The 17,247-nt window shown below is 46.9% G+C and overlaps 1 long non-coding RNA gene across 1 annotated transcript in view; it reads right to left on the bottom strand.

The window, feature by feature from the left end:
• Nucleotides 1-7,038: 7,038 nt before the first annotated feature.
• LOC138577037 (uncharacterized) overlaps nt 7,039-17,247 on the bottom strand; it is a 61,483-nt gene continuing 51,274 nt past the window's right edge. The window contains exons 3-4 of the long non-coding RNA XR_011303973.1: nt 8,311-8,734; nt 7,039-7,290 (exon numbers count right to left, since the gene is read on the bottom strand). This is a non-coding gene — a long non-coding RNA (uncharacterized lncRNA). The remainder of the gene's footprint in view (nt 7,291-8,310; nt 8,735-17,247) is intronic.

Here is a 17,247-nt window from a genome sequence, read left to right on the forward strand (position 1 = left end):
CTATCTACACTTTTCCACTTCTTTCCTTTGCTCTCTTCTCCTCCATCCATTTTGTCCTGTTCTTTCTTCATATCTCCTCTCTATTTTCTTCTTAAAGCCCCTGCACATTTTCCTTCATCTTTAATTCCCCCTCTTGTAATGTTGCTTTTGATCCCCGTTTCCCTTTCCTCTTGTCATTTCTCTCATCCTTCTCCTGCACTCTCTTTTGCTCTCCTTCCATTACTATTCTTCTCTATCACCTTTCCTCTTCCTCATTCATTATCTCTTGCACTTTCCTCCTCTGTCATTGTCTTTCCACTGCCTTTCTACTCGCCATCAGTCCTCTCTGCCTCTCCTCTACGCTTCTCTTACACTGTCCACCTTTGTTTCCCCTTCATTCAGCCTCTTTTCCTTCTCCCCCTTTTGCTTTCCCACTTTCATCCCTCCTCTCCCTCTGATACCATTCTCCCCCTTCTCACCTCCTTCTCATGTTCTCCCCTTTACTTCCTTATCTTCCGCTTTTCCCCATTTGTCACTCCTCTTTCCTTGTACTGTTTCGCCCCTCTGCCCTTCATTCCTTTTCTCGCCTCCCTAATGCCTCTAGCCTTCTGCCCTTGCCCCTCCTACTTTCTCCCTACCCCACTCCTGCCCTTCATACTGCCATGGCACAGTACCAAGAGTAGGGCACATTTTAGGAATAATGAGCCCCTGTGCAGCAAGGCGCCCCCAAATGTGAAATACATTGTCATCACCAGAAGCGACCACATAGAAAATGATGTCACATGGCTGTACAACACTGTTTGATCCTCGAGGGCATCTCGGAAAGTGACATTCCAAGAAGTTGCCATGATTAAGTGAAGAGACAAATAATGTTGTGATGTGGATATATGAATCGTCATTATTATGTACGGAGCAACACTCTATTCTATTTAATCGTGTTTTCTTTTTACAAATTTGTCTGCTGTGAACTGAATCCCTTCTAGCGATTCCTAATCTATTAGAAAAGGAAAGCTGAAATCAAAAGATTTGCCCAGGATAAAACACTTTAGTTAAGTTGCAAAGCCAGTATTTAAGCCCAGCAAATTGATCAATTAAATACATATATTCTCAGCTCTACTTGGCAATAATAAGTATCAAAGTTTGTTTTTCAAGAGCTCAAATAATACAATGTTTTAAATTGCACTGATTAAAGTGCACTAGTGCTTTGAAACCATGGGCCTGATTTGCAGAAAAACGTATAAAGTGTCTGCATAAGTTCCAGCGCGTGCGCTAGGATTGAGTGCTGCAAATGCATTGCGCAAGGAGGCGATTTACAGAAATAAGTGCTAGCAGGGACCTACAGTGAAAAAGAAAACAATTTCAACTGACACGCCCACAACACGCCCACAGTGCAAACCAAGGAACCACTGAAATAGACAGTTTTGCGCAGACTCTGAACCCTGACACCAGAAGTGGCGAAAAAGCTAAAATTGCATGGTGAGTACTCACAAGTAATTGCCATTACTTGCACCCATACCAACCCCTAACAGTCCCAGGAGTGTCACAAATCTGCGCCCTTCAAATGCAGCGTGCACCTACACTCACTATTCCTCTGAGCCCCCATGCAAGTGCGACTTCATCCCATATTCCCACACTCTGTACACCCACCAACCTGAGCCGCCACATGCAAAGTGCACCCACACCCACTAATCCTACTCTCTGTACAACCACCAATCACCACACCACACACACGTAAGCCCACACACACGCATCCCCCTCAAAGGAACAGCACACACAAGGTGCACACCAAATCTGCACAACCCTGTACTCATGCATCCTCCTGGAATAAAAAAATAGGGGACATGGTTCACTCATACATTGATCTCATCTGCAAACGAAATGGGCATAATGTCCTTAATATGGTGTAATGTTTAAAGCCGATTCTCTTAATCTTTCAATGCTTTCCTATTTATTATGTTACTGCATTGCTATTGTTGGAATGTTAATACATGGCGCAGTAACAGAGGGGTGGTTGTGGAACCAGTCCAGTGTCCTGTGACGTCATGACATGTAAAAAACACTTCCAGTAACCTATAACGTTACATGAAGCTTACAAGTCACAAGATATAACACATTTCTTATTGTTACACGGGGGTCATTATTAGACTAATGTCTCGCAATGTTGGCCATCAGAAACCAAGATCTCTCTGACATTCATTCGCGAATAAACGCAACACTAACTCAGTGCTCACTTGTGGTGTAAAGTGCTGACATTCTACTACTAACGCATGATACAGGAATTGGGAATCGTCTATGAAGACAGCCTCCCGTCCTGCGCCAGTGTAATGTAACGTGATGTATGATGTAAACCTAGCGTCTTTCATCTCTTTAACGCTCGGTGCAGGAATCGGGAGACGGCAGTAGAAACAGCCTGCCGTCCTGCGTCAGCTTAATATAATGGAAGAACCAAGTCATGTGACCCGTGACATCACGTGAAGCGTCCCTCACGCAACACATCAACAAATTCTTATGTTTGCATGGCGGCCATCACTAAATATGTCGCTCTTTCAGAAAGAGCACTCTAAAGACCACTCTTTCCGAAAGAGAGACACATTTAAAGATGGCTGCCTTGCAAAAATAAGAAGATGATTTAATTCATTGAAGGTGGCTGATTTATTGTTGCCATAGCCATCCAGAGCAACAGTTGTTATTGTAATATACAAGCAGGATATGAGGTTAGTTTGCTCTATACAGTTATTCTTTATTACAACCATCTGGCTGATGTTTAGAATCTGAAGAATAAATAATATACATGGTGATGTATATTCCTTTTTCAGCTCTAGCATTGGAGTACTTATTGCGATACTTTAAAGATCACACAGGTTAGTGCCTCATTTAATTCACTCTAAATAAGGAATATACATATTGTGTGAAAATGTGACCTTTTATTTTCTATCTTTTATTCCATCAGATATTGAAAAGGATAACACTCACACCTGAAGAAGGGGCACTCGCCCAGAAACGCGCAGTGTTTAACTTATTGAAGAATTCCTTAAATCAATGATATACCATCTCTATTGATACTTTATTATCCTGATATAAGTTAAGAGCGTTATCTAACATGATGTAAAATATTATGGTGTTTAAAGACAACATTAATTAAGTGCCAAACATTAATGAATCCATTAGATTATTATGAGTGATTTTTCTGTGTCTCTTCTTTTTTCTTTTTTTAAATGAAATTGTTGGTGTTGAATATGATGTTCACTGGAATTGGGATAGAATGAAAATATTTTGATCCATATGAATTGTTTTGACATGATCACATATGAAAAATATATTATTGAGCAATAATTAAGTTTCCTTTGTGGAATGTACATGCGGTAGTTACCCCATTGGATTGACTGGTTCACTTGTCAATTTCTTGACAGGCTGTTTGTTGTAATTATTTTTGTCCCGGTAGTGTGGGACTGCCAAGGGCACCTAAAGTTGATTAAAGTATTTATCACTTGATGAAAATACTCGATATCCATATACAAAAGGTAGTACACCCCATTTTAATTTTTATTGTTGTATCATTCATACATTTGTCCCTTGTCTGTCGGGGCACAATGGTGGATGCGAACTGTGTACCGCAGGTAGCGGTTTTGAGGGGCAGCTGGTGGATGCCCCCCTACACCTGTACGTGTGAAACAGGAAGGCAGGAAGCCAACCACCCCACAGTTGGCTTGGGTGCCCCCAGTGCAGGCGTCGCTGAATTGCCCTGAGGCCATAGTGATAATAATAATAATTTAGAATTTATATAGTGCTACGAACTCTCAGGCATCTGAGCGCTGCTTATTATTACCTGCGGTGTGTGGTGCTCATTTATCGACCTTGGAAGGATGAAAGACTGAGTTTGGCCCTGCCGGGATTCAAACCTGCGTCAGCAGGCTCTGCCCACAGATGTCAAAGCGAGCGCCCTAATCGCTGCGCTATCTGACTGACCTGATGCTGAAGTGAGACTTGAAGCTGTGGGCCATGTGAGACCCAGCCCCTGGCAGAGGTGCCAGGGGAAGAGGTGGCTGGGCACCTTGAGGTGGACCATGACACACTTTGCCTTCAGCCCTCACCACTGGTCCCCCACCAATTTGAACCAAATGGCCAGAGTGGAATGCGAGTCCCAACAAAGCCTAGCAGCTGGACTCACAGACGTGGTGAAGGCAGTGAGGGTGGGACCAGGGGCCTGGTCAGGGCTACACCAGGCAGGCTCCTCCTGGTTCTGCACCCTACAAGAACTCAGCCCTGTTCCCAAATCTCCAAACCTAAGCATGTCAGTACTCAGCCAAATACCCCATCAAAATCCACCACAAGTGTCACCACCTCCAGTGTATAGCCACAGCGTCCTACTGTATCTTGTGGAGGGACATTGTGCACACATCATTCAAACTACAACCTGTGGGTGGTGTGTACAAAATGAGTGACCACAATTGTGGACTGAACTCAGATTGGGCACTACCTTAATTACCAACAGTGACACGTATGGTCTGCATTACTACTGGTTCACTGTAACACCCCTTCTGAGGAAATTGACTCCACATGGCCCGCCACACCAAATATGGAGGAGGAATACCACCTGAGTGTACCTGTTCATCCACATGAATGTGTTGTCCCATCATCCCTAGAAGTGTGAGAGTTCAGTAGGACATCATTTCCCCACTTACCCTTGTCCAGCGGAAGTTCAGATTTCAATCCTACACAGATGTGTTTCCCATGAAGTACGCCATGGAGAAATCAATGACTACATTCATTGGAGGCACCCGTGGTGCTATTGACACACATTCAACTGAAGCACATGTACAGCTACAAACACCCTTACGCACACACTCATCTGCCCTATAGATGTCAGAGTGATGTTTGGTGGGTAACACATGCATTAGCAGTCACAGTGCGTAAAATGAACACAACTCTGCACAAAAGGCCAAATCAGGCAGCACAGACATTCACATTACATATACTGAGCATTAAAGTTACCATCACTGGGATTACCAAAATTACAGAGCAACAAACACCATCACTGGCAACATCACCACAACCAACACACAAGACATTGATAAAGCCTTGCCGATAGTAATGTCACCCATAAAAGCACATCCACAACACAATCACAATCCTGCATGAGTTGTGGGGCCATATACACCAACCACATCTCAGGATCACAGATGTGTACAGTGCAACATCCATGTGTACTGCAAGGCGCACTCTTCATTGTCCCACATAGGTAATCATAGAGCTGTACAGCCAACATTCATGGCTACATGACCATCTGTGCAAGGAATGCAATGTAGGACAACCTCGACTACTACAATGATGAACCATAACAATACACCACCACCACACCACCACCACCACCCCCACCCTCACACGCATACACACACAACCAGAGATGCACATGACAGTCTGCACACAACACAAATACATGTCACAATCCTATGCACATGCATTGACTACATGCATGGACTGAGAAGGCCACAATGAATACTTCTACATAGGGTGATCGATAAGTGCATGGCTGCGAGCCTGACACTTGCATACAGCACACATGGTGCATGATGGCAATGTGCACACGTAACACAGGATCCTGCATGGTGAGCAGATGCATGGGCAAATGCTACACAGAATCTTGTCAACTGAAAACAATTAGAAGCTGAGTGAGCACTTATGAATCGTGAGAAGCATACAACATGAATATGTGGCATGCACCCATCAAAACAGCCCAATGTGACAAGCGCACCAAAAGATGAATGCACACATACATGAGTGTCGGAAAAAGTGAATTTCCCACGGAAAGACAAAATAACCACAAGAATCCAATTGAACCAAAGACACAACTGTATAATAATGCAAACAGAACTTGAAGCATGAAAACATTAGGCCAAAACAAAATCACAGGAATCCTACTTCAAAAAATAAATAAATGATGCAAATCCATAGACAACACAATATTTGCAGTCACTGCTGCAGTCCTATCTCAAAGTTTGGCCAAGACTGCCTGTATCTCTGCCTACACTTGCTGCGGGTGGGCCTCATTGGTGTCCCTGAGGGCCTGCAGGGCCTTGCGAATGGTCTGTTCAATGTGTTGTGCAGCCCTCATACTCTCCCCCAGAAGGGGATCAAGCAACTCCTCCATTCTTGCATGTGCTGCAGCCCTGGCCCTGGCAGCTGCCTCCTCAATTGCCTGCAGCCTCTGTTACTCCTGCTGCCTCATAAGTTACAGTTAGCATATGGTGGCTACATGTATCTGGTGCCTTGCCACCTGCCGCTCCTGCCGGACATCGAATGCCTGCTGCACACTACATGTCATGAGTTGACGGTGTGCCTACCTCTGCTTCGACAACATCTCTAGCTGTCTGACACCCCGCATCTGGCACTGGGACTCCTCCAGTGAGATAAATGACTCCTGGAGGGGAGTACTGTCCCACCACTCGCCACCAGTGCCATGCCCACCTGCACTGCTTGATCCTGTGCATAGGATATCCCAGACTGTGGGACCACCTGAACAGCCTCCTTGGCCACTTGCACCCCCACTGAGCATGAAAGAGGCATCATAGCTGCAGACTGGGTGACAGGGGCAGAGGAGCCTGAGGTGCTGGTCAGCATGGAGCCCACACATCAGTTGCTGAGGAGGAAATAGGTGGCACTGGTGTTGCTTGTGTCAATCGTACCATGCACAGCAGGGCACTAGCCATTTGTGACATGATGTTGCACACCTGCCCCTGATGGCTGATGAGCTGGCCACGGATCACGTCAAGAGCCTCAACGGCAGCGGCCTGACAAGAGCTGGGGCAACACGGCAACACGTATGGCCTCATCAGCACTGACTACGGGATAGATTGTGTTGTGTCATGACCGAAGGTGTGTAGCCCTGCAACCGATGGGCCTGGGACAGTGCGAAGAGCTGACTCCACCACTGTGTCTGTCACAACCTCCTGTCTCAGACCCATGTCAGCAGCCTACACATCCGACAATGTGCCCCCACCAGACACCATGGTCAGGCACACCTTGACCCCCTCCCCCTCCACCATACCCGACACCCCAGATGGCACCTCTGTGGTTACTGACCTGTCTGGGGGGATAGTGGAATGTCTGCCCCAGAGGGCTTACCCTCCATGACAATGGCAACATCATGCATGTCATCTTCAGCACCAACCGATGATGTCCTCTCGTCAGCCATTTGTCCCTCAGATGAGGTGTACGATGGCAGTCATGGCCATGGTTTTCGTAGCCTCCTGGAAGGCCTTGGCCTGGCAACTTGCTCCTCCTCAATGCTGGTCTCATCCTCTGTATGTGACACTGGTTGAAAAGAGAGAGAGGATAGGCAGTTCAGCATGTGTGTGTACACATATGCATACCCAAAGATTGGCAAGATACCATAATGCCATCCCACATACAGATGCCACGGCCCCAACACATCACGACTTCAATAAATCATCTGGACCACACCACACAGACATGTGAGCTTGAGATACATGGTGATATCCCCACCAATTGCATGCATGAATTTTCATAGGATGAGCAGTCACCACTCCATGGGAAAAATAGTTACCAGGGCCAACTGGGCACATGGATGGGGCACACATGAGGACTGTAGCATATTGGCAAGACACACAGTCATTATCATTGCACTATCAATGCCAACATACCTCACCCTTTACTGACCAAGGACCCCCCTCCAGCTATCAACTATGTGACATAGTCAGGGGAACACTGGGCCTGACAGACTCCCTGCTTTCCTCCATAGACTCTCACAGCCTCCAGGCGAGTCAGCTATCCATCACCCATTACAATCAATGCCCATCCAGGGCTCAAAACCCCCTCACATACATCACATCTGCCACCAACAGACAATGCCCCTGCACCCGATGTGCCACCCCAGCCCTCGAATCCCCCATTAGAAAACACACATCCTACAATGCAGATGGTGGCCTAGGCCCTCAACCCTGAATTGGACCATGTATGTCAGTCAGTCAAAAGACAAATGGGAAGTGAACCTGAAGGTTGAATATCCCTTGACCTGTAACTGATGCAAAAACACCATTGACACCATCATGTAAATCCTCACGGCCATAGCGGAATACAAGGACCCTCAATGCACACCACCCTCATGCCCTCCCACCCATAGGACCCACACAGTGTGGAACCTTGCATGCACCATGGACACAGCACATATAAGCCATGCCAATGGCACCAGAACAAAATGCCATGCCACATTACGTTACACTACATTGCCCTGTACATTAACCAGCGTCCTCCCAACATACATCCTCTACACATGGCATACCCATTCAGCCCCATCGCACAGTGTGGACTCACCTGCAGCCTGGATCTGGGCCTGTAGTTCGAGACCCTTTGTGGGAAGAGCTGGGTTCACCCTCTGGAGGATCCTGACTGATAGCATCCACCAGATTGCACCTCTGTGGTGTGTCCTGCCTCGATGGCTGCCCTGGCCTTCTTCTGACTACAGATCCTCTTGTCGTCTCACTGTTTTTAGAGGTCACCCCCTCAACATTGATGATAGCAGCGATCTCCTGCCATATCCTCCTACGTCCAACGGCCCCAGGCTGCTGCTCCGGATGGAAGAGGGCTTCGTAGTGCAGCAGCACCTGTTCTCAGAGGATGGCAACTTATGCCCCCGAGAAGTTAGCAGCCCTCAACCTTGCAACCATAGAGGTGTCGGTAGAGGTGGCAGACATGCTCCAGCTGATGCTGGTGGCATGGAACTGGGTCTGGGATGCACCTGTAACAGAGATGGAAGTGTAAAAACCATTGTTGGTATGCTGTACCACCACTCAGTTTGCTCCCTACAGAGCATGCCTACTGTTCAAAGGCTGAAGAATGCTCTTGGTACGTTTCTCTTCATCCCTGACCCAATATTGATTCAGCTGGGCATGAACAATCGAGCCCTACCAATATCAGAAGTGACACCCAGGCATGGACAGACAGACACACAGACACACACACAATGATCAGCTGTACGCGGCTCTGAATCCTTACCACTTTAAGCAACTTGCAAAAACTATTCTTACATCTGCAGTGGAGGCTTCCATATGCATGATGGTACAATTGGAAGTGGACTACTACGCAAAGCAACAATAACCATGCCACATGTACATAGCAAACCATGGGACAGCACCGACCTGCCACGCACTGTGCCCCCCACAGCATTTCCCTGTCCCCATATTTGCCACCATCCCGCTCCCACCTACTTGGATGCAGCCACAAAACCACTTGTTCGACTTTGGCAATTAGCCCACTTAGCTGTACTGTGGAAAAGCGATGAAGTATTGGTGTCCAGATGAGGCAGTGGTAGTGTTCAGCAAAATGTCCCAGGACTGCACACTGGCAGAATAGCAGGAGTGTGAGGTGAAAGCCAAGCTGGAGGAGGAACAGGAGGCAGACATAGGAGTGTGGCAGCAAAAGCTGATTATTCAAGCTAGGCTCGTGTCACATGAGTTATGTGCGTCGCGCTGAGCAAACTGTGCATGCGTGGCTTACTACGAATAGGGGGCGCGTGCTCAGGATGCATCTGCACTGCCTAAACCCAACGGACGGAGGACGCAAAGCACATTGGAATTCGGTGTGATGGGCGGTACCTGAGTAGACGCGGCAGAAGTGCAAACTTGCGAGATTTGCTGTGAATTATCTACATCCCCACTATGATGGATGGGAGGGGAACTGGCAAGGCTGGGAGACCAGTGAGGAGGAGTGCGCCACCACCAACACGTGCCAGGAAGACAGCACCACTGCCACATGCAAGGGATGCACCACTGGCACAGATGGGCAGCAGCACTGTAGGTGAAGGGGCTACTGGAACTCCCACAACCCAGGGACAGCCTCTGGTCCCTGAGAAGAGGCAGAGCCAGAAGAAGAAATTCACTAAGGAGGAGTTGCAAATCCTCCCAGACTATGTGGATGAGCACCAGTCGGAGCGCTACACATGGGCTGGCAGCACCCTAACACTGGCCCAGTGGAAGTGGAAGTGGCAGTAGGCCACTAATTTAGTTAATGACTGTGGGGTTGAGAAGCGGACAGCACCAGAAGTGCATAAAATGATGGGTGACATCACCAGGCATACAAAAGAAAAACTTGGTGCACATGTGTCCTCTGCACAGGCTACTGGTGGTGGGTCTCCACAAGTTGTGGACCTCACTCTTTTTGATGAAGTTGCCGCAGGACTCATCATAAGTGAACATGTTGCTAGCGTGGGATGCTACGACACATATGGACTTGCAGCAGGTGAGTGACATATGTGACTGATACATGTGGTCATGACACCACTGTGCATGACAATGGATGAGTGTATTGATGTTGCCATGGGGGATTCACATATGGCATTCCATTCCAGCTGTAAATACATTTGCACTCTGTTCACATGATATGCAGTGTGACTGTTGGATGGAGGATGGTCATTACACTGCACCTTACAGGTTTATTTGTGAATGGCATTGCCTACATGCCAATATGCCAATTTTCTGCATGACACATGTCAATGCACACAGTATCAGTGTCATGCCCGTGTAAAGTGACCTCTCAAGGCTGGGTGCACTCACATGGCTCATCTAATAGCAATGGGTCATTTATGTGTGATTCATTCACTGCTCCAGTCAGATGGTGTCCTAGAAAGGGGTGCATTGCCAGCAAAATGTACAGGGGTTCACATCCACTGCTGCCCTTATACTGGCAACAGACAGCAGAGACATGTCTTCTCATGTTGCTGGTGCATTTGAAGTGTCCATACTCTATTGTCCATGTAGGTGCACAGAGGTGAAATCCATGTCAGGCTTTGCCAGACATGCCTGTGATGCAGGTGTGCATTTGGCCCTTGATACCCCATTGGCATTTACCTTTGCTGGGGAGCTGCCTGTAACCTTGTCACTGCCTTTCCCCATGAGGGTGGCAGCAGGATTTTATGGGGCACTGATTGGACATGGCCACATCCACGCGCAGAGGCTTGCCTTTGGATTGGACGGGTTACACGGTTTGTCTTGCCACCTTGGCCCAAAGTCCTTGCAATTGCAGCAATGCCCATGTGACTCCATGTCCTACTCCTGCCTTCATCATTTCCCAACTTGCATGTTCCATTGTCTATGACATTTTGCATTGCCAACATATAACACACCTACTATATGTTGCCCTGCCTTCTGCCTCTGCAGCTGCAACATCCATTTGTTTCTTCCTCTGGCAGTGTAACTACGTGATGCTGCTCACGTGTGTGAATACTGACGCCAACACATACATGCACATTCTGCAAAGCACATCCAGTCCTGCTGCCAATGACATGACTGCTATGACTTATTGGCCAAACTGATGATGTCTGCTTGAATAAGACATTGCATTTGCATCACCAGAATATGTGTGGCTGATGTCTGCAGGCTACCGTCAGTATGCTCAATGTACGTCCTGATGGCTTTCGTGATATGTCCAAGTTGCAACGATACCTCTTTCCTTACTCATCAGGTTTACACTGCCATGATGTATGTCTGATGCTGGGTGTCTGGGGTGGCATGGTGATTCTGCTAGGGTCAGCATGATTGAAGAACGAGACTATATGGCCAGTTTGTGAGTCTGATGCATGTGTAGATGGTCCTTATGCTCTGCATGCATTCCATGTTAGGCATATATGTCTATACAGATAGCCGCCGGGACCTTTGTTGTCTGCCTTTTTGTAAGGGATCATGCAGCAGAGGGCGAGCCGGTGGCAGAGGAGTTGTCAGGGGATGCAAAACCAGGCTGAAGAGAGGGCCCAAGGAATGCCCCCCTCATCCCCATGAACATGACAGCCCAAAGAGTCAAGAATGTACAAAGCCACTCATTATTTAAAAATCCCCCAGGAGCACCAGTGACTGACATATATGCAGAGAAGCACTCTCTCAGACATACATTGAAACCTTATCCAGTGAATTGGCCTCATTACGAAGCAGGCTGTAGCCGTGCTGCCGCCGGTATTTTCTTTTTTCCGGCGCCCAGAAATGGATAATTACCAGGTCATTTGCCCATTCGTGGGAGTGGGAAAAATTCTGCCCCATTCCCATTGAGATGCACAGTTAAGGTCCGATTGGTCCCTTATTTCAGCCTGATGCAATTCATTGGCGAGCCATATTGTACCAAGTTTTTCAATTAGCTGTTCGTGAAAACTTAATCGCTGGGCTGCACTGTGGTTTTCTTTGGGTCTGAGGCTGACCAGACTATATACAATAGTTGCTAAATGGTCTTTTTGAAGAAAAAAGACAAAAAACAAATAAAATTGCGCTCTTAGCGAACTTATTTTTTGAATGGAAAATAAAGAAAATAGTCCAATTTATTATTTTTGACCATAGTTTGATATTTATTTTCAAAGTTTATACATCAGTTCCCTCAACACATGTTTCACTGTCTTAAATTTGCAGAAAGATCCTCAGGAGGGAAAAGAAAAAAGAAATCAAGTTTTTGGGAATTGAAAAAGTGAACAAACCTTTAAGAGGAGGCAATCTGGAGAAAATCCTCAGAATCAGAGAAGCCTACTGGATCTGTACTTTGGATAACAACTGTATTGTTCAGCCTTAGAGGATATTTGTAATATTATTGTCAAAAAGGATAATACATAAAAAAGATAACGCTTTTCAAGGCAAACCACCAGTTTATTCTCTGCTGCAAGAGCATTTTTGAAAACAAAATACTTACTCTTCAAGCCAGAAAAGGCTTTATGTGCTTAATGAGATGCAAAAAAGCTTTTCTTTTCCCTCCTGAGCATCTGTCTGCAAATTTAAGACAGTGAAACACGTGTCGAGGGCATTGATCTATAAAATTTTAAAATAAATATCAAACTATGATCAAAAATAATAAATTGGACTATTTTCTTTATTTTCCATTCAAGAAATAAGTTCGCTGAGAGCGCAATTTCATTTGGTTTTTGTCTTTTTTCTTCAAAAAGACCATTTAGCAACCATTCCCATTGAGCCCCATCGGGCTCAATGGGAATGGGGATGCCTGATGCACCGTAGTTCCCGGACCCGCAAACTTATAATGAGGCCCAATGTCTGCACCTTTAGTCACGTGATCCTGCCGATAACCCCCCAGGCCACCTAGTTTGATGGGGTGCTGGACCACCCCCACCATGCCGCCTGCTGCACATGCATTGTTGTAAACGAGTGGGCTTCATGCTGCCCGCATCCAGTCTTGCATGGCTGCTGCCTGCAGCTTCCAGGTATCCCACTGCCCTGGCACCTTCCCGCTTTGACTTCAGTCCTCTGCCATCCTCGCACTTACTCAGAGCACTGCTGCCTTGACTGCACTTCCCCTCTTACCCCTTCCTTGCACTTCTTCCCTCACTCTCTCCCCTGCACTTCTCATTGCACTTGCACGATCTGAATGTCACAAGACCCATTAAGATCGTTTGTGTTGTCAACCCTCTGCCTCCCCTCCTTGTCTTGTGGCACCTAGAAACACTTGTGTAAAGGCGCGTTATAAATACCAAATCATTTTATATCATAACTCCCACCCCGCCCGACCATGTGGACCCTCCAACATGGGGGAGGGGGATCTGCTTTTGGTGGCATTTAAATGGTATATGCTTATTATCAGGGAGACAATAAGTTCTTTTACAATGTACTTATTGAGGCTTCATGCGTCGGAAACGGGTAATGGATGTGGCTCAATATGGGATGGTGTGCCATGCTCTTTGTTTGACATTGCTCGATGGGTCATGTCCATGTTATTTTCTTAGTTGATCTGTGTAGCCAAGTGACCCTGTTATCTGTATGCTTAGGTGAGTGACTTGGGGGTATGCAATGTGTAATACTAAGGACCATGCCCATGTTTTCAGGTTTTACTGTGAAGGATGTAAATGGAGGATGTGTGATTTTTTGATTATGAGGCACACACTACATGTGAACTCTGGACTGCAATTCTCAGGTTGTTGTTTATGGCCCAACCGTACTTGCCATGTTTCATCATCAAAGGCCGTCAGGGATGTGGCTATGGTGTGACATTCACACTGGATGTTATTCATGTGAAGAATGTCTGGATGAGCTGACTGCGTATGTGCTTGCCCCTCACCCTTTGGCCTGCTAATGGTGTGGGTACTGCCTGTGGCTGCGGCCGCAACCCCTCATGCACCTTTATTGGTATGCCACAACACGTGGCTATATTATGCAAGATGCAACATGCCAATATGATTTTACATGACAGCTGGTGCATATAACAGTACTCCACCTGAATGGTCCAGGCCACGGAACTGTGATTTCAGCACTCCAAATGTGTGCTCCATTATGCCTTTGGCGGCAATGTGTGCTGCATTGTAGCGGGCCTTCGCTGGTGGGGTGGGATTTCAGATAGGCGTCATCAGGAATGGTGATAGCGGGTATGCACTGTCCCGTGTAAATGACTATAATCACATTTTATTATGGTATGTGATGGTATGGTGGATTGTATTGGATATGACCCCAAGTCAGTGTCTTTTTGTGTGGCCCAAACATGTTTGGGGTTGCTGGTGTTTCTGTGCAGAGGGGACCTGGCCTAGCAGTTTGGGCTGGGCTGCTACCATTGGTGGCAGTACCTGACTCTTTTGCATATGCCTAAACTCCTTTTTCAATGGGGCAGATGGGCTAAAAAACAGTGGCGTGGAAGGTTGCCCAGAGAAACGTCAGTGGTCCAGAATCATTCAAAACCTTCCACCCATCACTTTTGTGGTTATAGTTTGTCTAACTATTTGAGAGAGGGTATGCCCAGACGTGGGTCCCTTGCTCTCTGCGCCATAGGGAACCAAGCTGCACCTCAATGAGGAGGCCCAACAAGGCCAAAACATGTCAGGGGTTGCTTGCATTTCCGCTCAGCGGAGACCTGGCCTAGCAGTTCCGGCTGGGCTCCTACCATTGGTTGCAATACTGGACCCCTTTTGCAATGGCGCCGACAGGCCAAAAAACCGGCGGCGAGGAAGGTTGCCCAGAGCAACGCCAGTGGTCCAGAATCATTCAAAACCTTTCACCCATCACTTTTGTGGTTATAGTTTGGTCTCACTATGTGTTTGCCCAGACTTGGGTCCCGTGCTTGCTGCGCCATAGGGAACCAAGCTGCACCTCACTGAGGAGGCCCAACAAGGCCGAAACATGTCTGGGGTTGCTTGTGCTTCCATGCAGAGGGGACCTGGCATAGCAGTTTCAGCTGGGATGCTGCCATTGGTGGCAGTACCTGACTGATTTGCATATGGCTAAACCCCTATTGCAATGGTGCAGACAGGTTAAATAACAGTGGTGTGGAAGGTTTCCTAGAGCAATGCAAGTGGCTCAGATTCATTCAAAACCTTCCACCCATCATCACTTTTGTGGTTATAGTTTGTCTCACTATGTGAGAGAGGGTATACCCAGACGTGGGTACCTTACTCACTGCGCCATAGGAAACCAAGCTGCACCTCACTGAGGAGGCCCAACAAGGCCGAAACATGTCTGGGGTTGCTTGCGTTTCCATGCAGAGGGGACCTGGTATAGCAGATTGGGCTGGGCTGATACCATTGGTGGCAGTACCTGACTGATTTGCATATGGCTGGACCCCTTTTGCAATGGCACAGACAGACGAAAAAACAGTGGTGTGGAAGGTTGCCCAGAGCAATGCCTATGGTTCAGATTAATTTAAAACCTTCCACCCATCCCATTTGTGATTATATGATACTCACCAATGAGCCACTTGTTGCCGAACGTACCCGATGCCAGTGCCTGGTGGATGGGGGAATGGCATCATATGTAGCTGTCGTGGGTGCATCCAGAGTAGTTTGCGTTCATATGCATGATGTGACCCTTTGCATCACAGATGTTCTGTATGTTCAGCGAATGGCAATTCTTTCGGTTCCGATATATATGTTCTGTGGCTCGTGGGGGTTGTAGTGCAACATGTGTGCAAGCAATTGCCCCAAATACCCGTGGGAACTGGGCAACTGCATAGAATTCTTGAGCCTCTTGTTGCTTTGCCTGCACGTCGTATGGCATGTCTATTTGGCTGGGCGCACATGCTATGATGCAGCGTAGGTCCTGTTTGAGGCAGCGTGATTGTGTAGGCTGTGAAATACCCCCAAAAATGGCTGTGGTCTGTTGGAATGTTTTCACACACAAAATGGATATTAAAGTACTTTTGATTTTATGAAATTTTAACACCAGACCAAATCTTGGAACTACTAACACTATCCCTAAAAAAGAAGTACACCCTGTCCCTATCACGGGCTACTCATCCTAGGGTGACGTTGTTGCACCACCTGTCTAGAAGGAAAGAGGGAGAGTTCTGTCCCTAATTAACAGTATGCAAAATTATTCCATGGCTTTTAAATACATTTTCTAAAAAAGCCACACTAGTGGTAACCCTCGAGAGGAGCAGACCAATACTGTCTCATGTTCCTCATAGATTGAAAATTTCAAGAGGTAGTTTCCTCTGTGGATGAAGACGCCTGTGTTTATTAATCCACTAAACAATATGTTTCCAAATCCTAAATACTGGGTTCTAGGTTCCAGTGGGGGATTTATAAAGCTCAGGGGACCTGTTGTAAAAAAAGTGTCAATTCCTTCAAAACACATATCTTGGTCACTCTAGTGGGTATCGTGGAAGAGAAAAAGATCGACCAGTTTCGATGACTATCGCAATTTGGGTCATCATCTTCAGGACCAATTTAGTTGAACATGGGTATAACTCATGGATATAACTCCCATCGATCCATTTCTCAGGGCTGGACAGCCATCTCGTGACCTAGGGTAAAAGGGAAAAAGATAAAGCCAATTAGGCCATATCTTACAAGGGATGGGTTCAGTAGTTCATTACACATCTAACGTTTATGCCATCCATGCCAGAAAGGCAGTCTGCGCTCCATACAAGAGAGCCAGGAACATCCCGGGAGAGATCACTCTGCAACAGCACCCAAAACCTCCAGCCAGGAAGAACATAACAGCAGCGGTATTCAGTTATTCCCCTCTCTTTATCATGCTTAAATGAGAAATTAAAAAGCTCTGCCACTCTTGGGCACAGGATCATGCCCTCCGACCTCCCACCCCATGTTTGCCCTGAAACATAGACAAAATCTGAGGGATAGATTGGTGAGAACCCTTGCATGTTATATCCGGCTGGATGATGAAAGAAACGGTCAACAAACTCTCTGGTGCAGCGCACCCCTTGTTGCACACGATCCATGTGGTCGATGTTCTGTATGTACCCAGACACACCGCAGTCCAAGTGTTGACATTGGTTGGACAACACCGTGGCAACAAAAACATTTCTCCAATTGTAATAGCTCAGGAG

Source organism: Ambystoma mexicanum, chromosome 1p (genome assembly GCF_040938575.1).
Source record: "Ambystoma mexicanum isolate Mex_15411 chromosome 1p, UKY_AmexF1_1, whole genome shotgun sequence".
NCBI classification, from domain to species: Eukaryota; Metazoa; Chordata; class Amphibia; order Caudata; family Ambystomatidae; genus Ambystoma; species Ambystoma mexicanum.